The sequence below is a fragment of the Hyla sarda genome, chromosome 6 (genome assembly GCF_029499605.1).
Source record: "Hyla sarda isolate aHylSar1 chromosome 6, aHylSar1.hap1, whole genome shotgun sequence".
Taxonomy (NCBI): Eukaryota; Metazoa; Chordata; class Amphibia; order Anura; family Hylidae; genus Hyla; species Hyla sarda.
In genome coordinates this window covers 56,248,821-56,261,295 of record NC_079194.1, presented here as the reverse complement: position 1 = coordinate 56,261,295, position 12,475 = coordinate 56,248,821, and the positions used below count along the sequence as shown (strand labels likewise).

Sequence of the window (12,475 nt, the reverse complement as noted above, 5' to 3'; positions counted from 1 at the left end):
GTATAAGGCTATCCTTTATATAAGATAGAGATAGGTATAAGGCTATCCTTCATATAAGATAGAGATAGGTATAAGGCTATCCTTCATATAAGATAGAGATAGGTATAAGGCTATCCTTCATATAAGATAGAGATAGGTATAAGGCTATCCTTCATATAAGATAGAGATAGGTATAAGGCTATCCTTCATATAAGATAGAGATAGGTATAAGGCTATCCTTCATATAAGATAGAGATAGGTATAAGGCTATCCTTCATAAAAAGATAGAGATAGATATAAGGATATCCTTCATATAAGATAGAGATAGGTATAAGAATATCCTTCATATAAGATAGGGCCAGGGACTATTCATAGTATTCAGATTATTGGGCAGACTAGATGGGCCAAATGGTTCTTATCTGCCAACAAATTCTAGGTTTCTAAGTTTCTATGGTATCTACGGTATGAGTCCGGAGATACCTGTTGTATCAGCCTCCATTGCTAATAGCCAGCTTTGCACAATGGAGGCGGGACCCAGCATATGCAGCACTAAATCTGACCGTAGATCACTGAAGGGACTAGTGTATGCAGAGGGGCCCTTGTTCATCATTATTCTGCTTTGTCTGAGACAAACCTTCTTGGAGCAGCACCTTACCTTCACAGCGTGGACCAGAAACAACCGTTTAGGAAAATCCTCCAAACTCCACACCGCATATGTGTCCTGGATCAGTCTGAGGTGATGGAACTTGCAATGGGAAAAGGACAATGACTAATTTGAAGCAGGTTTTATCCTAATTTGGGAGAAAAGGCTTGACCTAGGACTCTGCACAGAGCTGGGACACTACACGTAAAAATACAGGTATGGACACATCAAGGAATAAGTTCCCCACTGTGGACCCACAGCAAGCTTAGCATTTCTAGGCAACAGACCAACAAGCAGTAGGAGAGGACATGATTGGGCGGTTAGTGTTCAGAAGATGCAAGAGGGTCTGTTAGCTGTAGATGCTGAATGTCCAGCCAGAAGCTGACCCAGAACCCAACTGAGTGTTTTTGCTAGTAAAAGTTATGGTGGAGAATTGACCAAGAATGGCATATTCAACTGTTTGTCTTAGGTAGAGTGTTGCCCCTCTCACATACACCGGATTGAAAGGAGATATCCAGCCAAAAGTGGTAAAATAAAAACTTAAATAAGTTATACAGTGACCCCTCGACCTATGATGGCTCCGACATACGATCATTTGAACATACGATGGTCTCTCAGAGGCCATCGCATGTTGAAGGCAGCATCAACATACGATGCTTTTGTATGTCGGGGCCATCGCACAAACGGCTATCCGGCAGCGCAGACTGCTTCAGCTGCCACAGGATAGCCGTTTACGGTGCCCGTGAGTTCCGGTGAGGTCTCTTACCTGTCCTCGGGGCTCCGGCGCGTCCTCTTCGGGATCCTCTGCAGCATTGTTGGCGCTCTCCATCGTCGTCATCACGTCGCTGCGCACGCCGTCCCGTCATCCAATAGGAGCGGCGTGCGTAGCGACGTGATGGCGGCAACGGAGAGTGCGGATACCGGGGAAGAAGAGGCCTGGCCGGAGCGTCGGGGACACCTCGGGGACGCCGCGACAGCGATGGAAGGCGTCATCCAGGGCAGCGGTGATGAGCGGTGACGGTCCGCAGCGGCGGGGACAGGTGAGTATAACTTCCAATACCAGTGGTCTTCAACCTGCGGACCTCCAGATGTTGCAAAACTACAACTCCCAGCATGCCCGGACAGCCGTTGGCTGTCCGGGCATGCTGGGTGTTGTAGTTTTGCAACATCTGGAGGTCCGCAGGTTGTAGACCACTGTCCTATACTTTACATTGCACGGATCCCTCAACATACGATGGTTTCAACAAACGATGGTCCATTTGGAACGGATTACCATCGTATGTTGAGGGACCACTGTATATAAATATGAAAAAGCGTAGTTGGAGGTACTCAATCTGCTTAGCATGTATTGTCCGAGATCTCTGTCCTGGTGGAATCCTCAGTACACCTTAAAATTGAAGGAAAAGTACTGATAGTAGTGGATGAGATCTCAAGGACTGGGGAATAAAGGGTGTGAAGTGGCTGGAATGAAAGAAAATGCAGGGAGTTGAATGGATGAATAGATACAAAGTAATGGATGCGAATATAGATAGTGCGGCTTAGAGAACGACAAAGGATGTGTGATGCTTATTGAATGTAAGGCTGGTGATCAAGTATGGAAAGATAGAGAGGTGTATATATATATATATAGTGTATATGCAAATGAATGGTGACTGTTGTGTGTATGTATAGTGTATATGTATAGTGTATATGTATAGTGTATATGTATAGTGTATATGTATAGTGTATATGCATAGTGTATATGTATAGTGTATATGTATAGTGTATATGTATAGTGTATATGCATAGTGTATATGTATAGTGTATATGTATAGTGTATATGTATAGTGTATATATAGTGTATATGTATAGTGTATATATAGTGTATATGCATAGTGTATATGTATAGTGTATATGTATAGTGTATATATAGTGTATATGCATAGTGTATATGTATAGTGTATATGTATAGTGTATATATAGTGTATATGCATAGTGTATATGTATAGTGTATATGTATAGTGTATATGCATAGTGCATATGTATAGTGTATATGTATAGTGTATATGTATAGTGTATATGTATAGTGTATATATAGTGTATATGCATAGTGTATATGTATAGTGTGTATGTATAGTGTGTATGTATAGTGTATATGTATAGTGTATATGTAAAGTGTATATATAGTGTATATGCATAGTGTATATGTATAGTGTATATGCATAGTGTATATGCATAGTGTATATGTATAGTGTATATGTATAGTGTATATGTATAGTGTATATATAGTGTATATGCATAGTGTATATGTATAGTGTATATATAGTGTATATGCATAGTGTATATGTATAGTGTATATGTATAGTGTATATATAGTGTATATGCACAGTGTATATGTATAGTGTATATGCATAGTGTATATGTATAGTGTATATGTATAGTGTATATGTATAGTGTATATATAGTGTATATGCATAGTGTATATGTATAGTGTATATGTATAGTGTATATGTATAGTGTATATGCATAGTGTATATGCATAGTGTATATGTATAGTGTATATGTATAGTGTATATGTATAGTGTATATGTATAGTGTATATGCATAGTGTATATGTATAGTGTATATGTATAGTGTATATGCATAGTGTATATGCATAGTGTATATGTATAGTGTATATGTATAGTGTATATGTATAGTGTATATATAGTGTATATGCATAGTGTATATGTATAGTGTATATATAGTGTATATGCATAGTGTATATGTATAGTGTATATGTATAGTGTATATATAGTGTATATGCATAGTGTATATGTATAGTGTATATGCATAGTGTATATGTATAGTGTATATGTATAGTGTATATGTATAGTGTATATATAGTGTATATGCATAGTGTATATGCATAGTGTATATGTATAGTGTATATGCATAGTGTATATGTATAGTGTATATGTATAGTGTATATGCATAGTGTATATGTATAGTGTATATGTATAGTGTATATGCATAGTGTATATGCAAATGAATGGTGACTGTTGTGTGTATGTCTACTATGTTGCAAAATGTATCAGGTGTTGCTGAAACAACTACAGTTAGGTAGAAATGTGGAGGTGCAGGGCCCTTGTACTCCTTCCCACCTGTTATATTTAAAAGGTACAGATGAATATATATATAAAAGATGTGAAATAAAACACACAGTATATGTGATTAGATGACAACACACTCTCAGTTTGAAAGTTCAGTGGTGGTTAGAGGCAGATCCACTTATGTGTACTTGCAACCTCTGGAGACCCCCAGTCTGGGGCCCACCGTTGCAGGCTCAGTCGTTTTTAAAGTACAGTGGTGGGGATAAATAACAAGTCACTTAATCCGTAGGTTCAGGGTTATAGATAACAATGTCTCTACTGAAGGTATAGTTAGATGGTTCCTGCATACACAGCGCGGCGGCTGTGCAATAGTGCAAAGGAATTGGCGGCTCGGCGGCCGTAAAAATAAAGTCTTCGGTACTATGTACCGCTTACCCGTCCTGTGGGTAGGTGGAGCGAGGCTCTGCGAGATGAACTCCCGATGTCCGTGGAGCTGGAATGTCCTGGCGGTGTTGTCTGTCTGCCGACAGGCCGGTCGCCTAGTCCGTGCGCTGGATTTCACGGTCTCTGTCTCTGAAGGGGTCTCGGTCTTTGTGATAATGCTGGTAATGCTCCGTGCTCCTTGGTGATAGCCGTGGAGCGCTCTGCGATAGCTGTAGGTGGTGACTTGAGATTGTGAACGTGAGGTATCTGGTGGTGGTCTCTAGAGAGGTGTGTCAGGCAGTGTGAGAGTGATCAGACACGTTTCGGACTATCGTAGTTCTTCCTCAGTGAAGTCCCTGAGTAAGGACTACGATAGTCCGAAACGTGTCTGATCACTCTCACACTGCCTGACACACCTCTCTAGAGACCACCACCAGATACCTCACGTTCACAATCTCAAGTCACCACCTACAGCTATCGCAGAGCGCTCCACGGCCATCACCAAGGAGCACGGAGCATTACCAGCATTATCACAAAGACCGAGACCCCTTCAGAGACAGAGACCAACAAATCCAGCACACGGACTAGGCGACCGGCCTGTCGGCAGACAGACAGCACCGCCAGGACATTCCAGCGCCACGGACATCGGGAGTTCATCTCGCAGAGCCTCGCTCCACCTACCCACAGGACGGGTAAGCGGTACATAGTACCGGAGACTTTATTTTTACGGCCGCCGAGCCGCCAATTCATTTGCACTATTGCACAGCCGCCGCGCTGTGTATGCAGGAACCATCTAACTATACCTTCAGTAGAGACATTGTTATCTATACCCCTGAACCTGCGGATTAAGTGACTTGTTATTTATCCCCACCACTGTACTTTAAAAACGACTGAGCCTGCAACGGTGGGCCCCAGACTGGGGGTCTCCAGAGGTTGCAAGTACACATAAGTGGATCTGCCTCTAACCACCACTGAACTTTCAAACTGAGAGTGTGTTGTCATCTAATCACATATACTGTGTGTTTTATTTCACATCTTTTATATATATATTCATCTGTACCTTTTAAATATAACAGGTGGGAATGAGTACAAGGGCCCTGCACCTCCACATTTCTACATAACTGTTTAAATTGACTTAACAATTATTTTGTTTTTATTTGATTTATAAATGTGTTGTATCCTGGACATTTAGTACATCAATTTTATTTACACATCTATTGCAGTAGTTATTTCAGCAACACCTGATACATTTTGCAACATAGTAGACATACACACAACAGTCACCATTCATTTGCATATACACTATGCATATATATATATATATATATATATATATATATATACCTCTCTATCTTTCCATACTTGATCACCAGCCTTACATTCAATAAGCATCACACATCCTTTCAGTCATTCTCTAAGCCGCACTATCTATATTCGCATCCATTACTTTGTATCTATTCATCCATTCAACTCCCTGCATTTTCTTTCATTCCAGCCACTTCACACCCTTTATTCCCCAGTCCTTGAGATCTCATCCACTACTATCACTACTTTTATATATAAATATGCTCACCATTACTCCACAAGGCATCTTAGCTGATTTTTTTTTTTCAAAATCAGACCTCCATAGCCCCCATAAATCCATCTGAAAGCTGCAAAAGACTACATAGACCATGAGCCAGCTTTTTCCTGTGGGAGCCACAGGGAGGGGCTAACTTCAAAGAGTGAGCAGTGCATCCAGATGAGGGGTGTGTGTGAGCCTCAGCCAATCAGAGATGATCACACATGGCACACTGAAGTATGGCTCTCTGAGCTAAGGAGAAGAAAGTGCGACGTGTTGTCTACCAGTAGACCCTAGTCATCATGTGTGATAAGATCTACTGGACTTCCTGCCTCGAGAAAAAGCTGAGAGATACAGGTTATGTGCTCAGGAAAGATGACACTTTACATTGCAATGGTATATAACTTTAACATGCAGCTATATAAGGGTAATTACATTTGTCTAGAGTTCTCCTTTAATGAGAGGCACACACTTCTTATAAACTATGGCATATCCGAGGCTTCCTGTTTAGCAGCCTCAGAAATCAACTCCAGCTACGAGCTTGCATAGATTTTCACTACAATTTACATCTGCACAATTTGGTGCAGGTAGAAGCCATGTCCCTGTCATGTCATGCCATGCCCTTCTGTTTACCCACTTGACAAGCACAACACAGAACTGGCAAAAGTTCCCTCATTTTCAGGTAAGTTCATTGTATGTGCAAAAATGTGTGACTTTTTGTCAGGTGTGCATGTGGTGCAACTTTGATTAATCTCCTACATTGTGTACACTGTACTTACCAACATTCTCCTATTACATCTGGCTGAGAGAAGAATATGGCTGCCAGTTATTGGGGGGAAAGGCCACTGGAGAGGAGAACACCAACAGCCGCATCCTCTGCTCAGCTACCTCTGCTGTCCTGTACACACCATGTCCAGCCTGTCCTAGTGGGGCTTGTTACAGGAGGGAGCACAGTAGTCATAATCAGCAAGTGTTCTCGAAGCTTTAGAACAGGTAGGATGGTTAAACAGAGTATGTGACTGCCAGACTTTGTTAAACAGAGTATGTGACTGCCAGTATTCAGAGGGGAAGCAGCCATATACAATGCTCAGCAGAGTTTGCTGCACTGTACATGACCTCTAAAGAACATAGTCACACAGTTATCTTAATACCACTAAATATAGTGATATTACTAATACCGCACAATACCACTATATCAGGGCCACATTTTATCCCCACATCATGACCATATACAGTATTACCCCCACATAGTGTCTGAAAACACCTCAATACTTGTGATGACTGGTTCTGCCAGAACCCATAGGGTTAATGATTTCTAGCTCTGTTTGTTTTGGTTGCTGGGATGACACCTCTGTGCTCCTGGGTGTGCTTCAGCTTGCTGAGCCAATTAGAGTTATTCTGGTTACAGCTCAGGCATATATAAGGAAGCCTTTTCCAGTCATTCCCTGCTTGTGATAGTTCTTGAACTGACCTAGCAACCTCTTATTCTACCGTTTATCCTGGTAAAGACTCGGCTAGCTGACTTTGACAAATTGTGTGTGTTTGTATAGTATTATTTCTGTTAGTTTGTGTGCTTCCTACTGAATCCTGACCTGTGTCTGTTTTTTGTAGTTTATTTTGATGACAGTGACTTCTATCACTTATTTGGGAAGGGTCCGTCACTGTGGTTGTCGATCCGCTGTTTAGGGCAGATAGGCAAGTAGGCAGAGTCAGAAGGAGCCGATGAGATCAGGGCTGAACTCCTTCCTTGCCCATACGTGACAATACTGTTACCAAATAACACCCCTACACAAGACTACATAGTACCATCACATAGTGACTGATTGTTATCTCCTTGATGTAAAAAGCATCATACAAAGACTAATTTTACCACCATACAGTGACCATAGGTACATACCCATTCTACAAAGACACTCTACAGACCACACGGATGTAATCCTATTAAGTTGCTAACAGACTGATTGGGAGGTCCATTTGAGCAGTGCCATTCAAAACATGATGAGCCACAGAATAATAGTGCCCCTCTATGTGGTCTATGTAGTAATAGTGCCTTCCATTGTACCCACACAGTAAAAGTTTGCTTAGTGGCATGAGCATGGTTATATGCATACCACAGAGTGCCTCTTTAGTGCTCACTGTACACAAATAGTGCCTCCATTCTGCCTCTATAAAGTGCCCTCTTAGTGTCTCCCCATACAAAACGTGCCCTGAAAAAAAAAACATCATCTGACCCAGTAACTCCATCTAAAGGTCTCTGGTGGCCCATATCTTGTGTTGTCAATGGCACAATGATGTCACTGAATTGTTACTGCACATAGTAGAAGGGGGTGCACGTATTAACCATGTAAACAGCCTCTTGCATTCATCCCTGCCTCCCAGAAAAGTGAAAGGCTTTTAGAAAAATACCAGGCCAATCCTGTGTCATGTAAAGCTTATGAACTGAGTCTGTGGTGGTATGACATTGTAATCAGCCGCATTACATGGAATCTATTGTAAATAATAGACCTCAAGAACAGTCTATTTAGGATTATCGTTGTAACTCTCTATCTAGTCTGTCCTGTTCTGATGTCACAGTATTCTTGAGCTTGTGTCTGGTAAAAGAAGCTACTTTTGCCCTTCTGGCTGCACTTTTCATAATCCTGTCCTCATTGTGAGGGCCTTATTACATTATTACGCCATGTAGTAAAGAAAAAAGACGACTTAGAGGCGACCCAATAACTGTGTATTAATATATCAGGGGGCAGTACCGAGATCTCTCCCATGATCCCATGTACCCCGGATTGTATCTTTACAAGGGGGCATCTTTTATGTCTAGAGGAAAGGTTTCTAGACCAGCACAGACAGGGTTCTTTACTGTAAGAGCAGTGAGACTAGGGGACTCTCTGCCAGATAAAGTGGTCATGGTGAACACAATAAAAGACTTCAAAAGAGGCCTGGATGCATTTTGGAATAGTAATAACATTACAGGTTATGGATACTAGATTTACAAGGATAGAACATTGATCCAGCCAATTCTTCTGATGCCGTATTGGGGAAGACATTTTTCCTCTGTTATGGGACAAGTCGCATCAGTTTCATAAGGGTTTTTGCCTTTCTTTGGATCAACACAATAGGATTTTAGGTTAAACTCTGGTCTTTTTTCAACATTATTAACTATGTAACTGTATGTAACGTCAGATGATTGAGTGATTTTAAGCCATGAAAAAAATCATTGACCTGTAAAATAGATATGTGCGGCTGATGAGTGATAGCAGCAGTGGCGTTGCTAGGGTTGGTGTCACCTGGTGCGGTAGAAAATGGTGTCACCCCCATACCTCCCCCCTCCCCCAGTAAGTTTTTAGCCTGTTGTGACAGACACCACTGTTGTAGCACATTGTGAGAAATTCCAGTATAATAATCAGATATACCAGTTGCCACAGAATGGGAAAGTGTTAAAGAAGTTTTCACCATTTAAATATACAGCTCCCAGAATTACTTAAAGGGGTACTCCACTGGAAAACATTTACTTTTATATCAACTGGTGCCAGAAAGTTAAACAGATTTTTAAATTACTTCTATTTAAAATCTTAATACTTACAGTACTTATAAGCTGGTGTATGCTCCACAGGAAGTTGTGTAGTTCTTTCCAATCTGACCACAGTGCTATTTGCTGACACCTCTGTCCATGTCAGGAACTGTCCAGAGCAGGATAGGTTTGCTATGGGGATTTGCTCCTACTATGGACAGTTCTTGACATGGACAGAGGTGTCAGCACAGAGCACTGTGGTCAGACAGAAAAGAAATTAAAAAAGAAAATAACTTCCTGTGAATCGCTTATACAGCAGCTAATAAGTACTGGAAGGATTAAGATTTTTAAATAGAAGTTATTTACAAATCTGTTTAACTTTGTAGCACCAGTTGATTAAAAAAAATGTTTTCCAGTAGAGTACCCCTTTGAGCAGTGGTGAGGTTATGCTGGGAGTTGTAGTTTCACTGACCTAACTGTAGAACTGACAAGTGACTACAGCTCTGATAGGACATAGTGAGGAGAATACACAATGATATCAGTGACTACAGGCGACGTCTTCTCTATAGTGAGGAGAATACACAATGATATCAGTGACTACAGGTGACGTCTTCTCTATAGTGAGGAGAATATACAATGATATCAGTGACTACAGGTGACGTCTTCTCTATAGTGAGGAGAATGTACAATGATATCAGTGACTACAGGTGACGTCTTCTCTATAGTGAGGAGAATACACAATGATATCAGTGACTACAGGTGACGTCTTCTCTATAGTGAGGAGAGTACACAATGATATCAGTGACTACAGGTGACGTCTTCTCTATAGTCTTTACTTATCTAATTCAGATGGTACATACCGCCTGGTCCAGCTAAATCTTCTGTCTGTAGAATGTGACGCCCAGACGTCTCCTCACTATGTCAGCGCATTCTCATCCTCTATATGAAAACAATTATTATTATAAACCTGCCAGACACTGTATCCTCTAAATATAATACTACTATACACTATACTCTTTGATTATAAACCTTCCATACACCATACCCACTGAATATAATAATACCACACACTGTACATTCTGAATATAATACCATCACATACTGTACCCTCTGAATATAATACTATCCACATACTGTACCCTCTGAATATAATACCAACACATACTGTACACTCTGAATATAATACTACCACCCACTGCGCCCTCTGAATATAATACTTAGAGATGAGCAAACTACAGTAAATTCAACACGTCACAAACTTCTCGGCTCGGCAGTTGATGGCTTTTCCTGCATAAATTAGTTCAGCTTTCAGGTGCTCCCGTGGGCTGGAAAAGGTGGATATTGTCCTAGGAGAATCTTTCCTATGAATGTATCCACCTTTTCCAGCCCACCGGAGCACCTGAAGGCTGAACTAATTTACGCAGGATAAGTAAGCAACTGCTGAGCCGAGAAGTTCGTGACGAATCGAATTTACTGTAAGTTCGCTCATCTCTAATAATACTACCACAAACTGCGCCCTCTGAATATAATACTACCACCCACTGTGCCCTCTGAATATAATACTACCACCCACTGTGCCCTCTGAATATAATACTACCACAAACTGCGCCCTCTGAATATAACGTTGCCACACAGTGCACCCTCTGAATATAATACCACAACCGCAGTAACACCCCTCAACATCCATTAGCTAATGGTATTACCACGGGAGGGGGGTATTGGTGGTGTTGCTAGTGGATGATCGGGGTGCTACTACTGGGGGGGGGGGTGTTGCTGAAGGATGATGAGGGTGCTACTGGCCATCCCCCCTGGCAGTATCACCCCCATCATCCATCGGCAGGATCATCCTCCTGGCAGGAGCACCGCCATCATCCACCATCAGGATCTGCTGATGGAGGTGCTGCTGCTGGGGGGGGGGGGGGGAGGTAGTTGCTGGCGGATGATGAGGGTGCTACTGCTGGGGGGGAGCATTAGGTAGGCAGCAGTTCCCCCACATTAGGTAGGTAGCAGTTTCCCCACATTAGGTAGCATCTTTTCCCCACATTAGGCAGCATAGATTCGCCACATTTGGTACCAGTTTCCCCACATTAAATAGGTACCAGTTACCCCACATTAGGTAGCAATTTCCCCACATTAGGTAGCACAGATTCCCCACATTAGGTAGCAGTTTTCCCACATTCGGTAGCACAGATTCCCCACATTAGCTAGCATAGACTCCCCACATTAGGTAGCATAGACTCCGCACATTAGGTAGCATAGACTCCGCACATTAGGTAGCATAGACTCCCCACATTAGGTAGCATAGACTCCCCACATTAGGCCGCAGGTTCCCTTGCAGGTTCCCCACAATGCGTCAAAGTCTCCCCCCACACACACACACACACATGCACACACACACACACACACACACACACATGCACACACACACAAAAAAAACACATACAACACAGAGAGACACACACACAAACACACACAGTCAGAGAGACACACACTCACAGACAGACACACAGAGTCACACAATCACACAGAGTCACACACAGAGTCACACACACACACAGAGTCACACACAGAGTCACACACACACACAGAGTCACACAAACACACAGTCACACACAGAGTCACACAAATACACAGAGTCACACACACACACACAGAGTCACACACACAAACTTAGATAGAGACAGACACACACACTCACCCATCCAGTGCAGCGATCCTTCTCACCGGGCGCAATGCGAGTGACGTAACTGACGTCCCCCTGCGCGGCCATGCGGTGTGACGTCAGGCCGGCACAGACGTGGGAGCGGAGGCCGGGCACAGTACTGGTGAAGGTGGGGGGGGGGGGGCGTGATCACGGACGGGCGCACTGAGAGGGGGGGGTTTGCTAACGGACGGGCGCACCGCACACACAGCACGGGGGGGGTGCTGACGGATGGGAGGCTAATCGGGCACATAGGGGGGTGTCAGTGTAGCTGGGGAGGGGGTGTGGGTGCTGCGGAGCGTCTTGGTGTCACCCCATTAGGTTGGTGTCACCCGGTGCGGGCCGCACCCCCCGCACCCGGGTCGCAACGCCACTGGATAGCAGCAGAGGGCTGTACAATGCTCGAGCCTTGTAGTAAGCTCTGTGAACAAAAGCTAATCTATGGGATTGGTCCCTAAGACTAGGGGTGAACTTTAATACTGGTACCTATTCAGAATGGAAAAAAAGGGAAACCTGTCCAACACCGTTTTCCTGGTAGATCACTTGAAATAATTGTAAGTGAAACTAAGGACAAGATTTGCCTTAACGTGAT

The 12,475-nt window shown here is 42.8% G+C and overlaps 1 long non-coding RNA gene across 1 annotated transcript in view; it reads right to left on the bottom strand.

Annotated features, from left to right (window-relative positions):
* The window catches only part of LOC130275617 (uncharacterized), a 50,603-nt gene extending 38,709 nt beyond the window's left edge, over window positions 1-11,894 (bottom strand). The window contains exons 1-2 of the long non-coding RNA XR_008844842.1: window positions 11,881-11,894; window positions 10,043-10,121 (exon numbers count right to left, since the gene is read on the bottom strand). This is a non-coding gene — a long non-coding RNA (uncharacterized LOC130275617). The remainder of the gene's footprint in view (window positions 1-10,042; window positions 10,122-11,880) is intronic.
* Window positions 11,895-12,475: the final 581 nt, after the last annotated feature.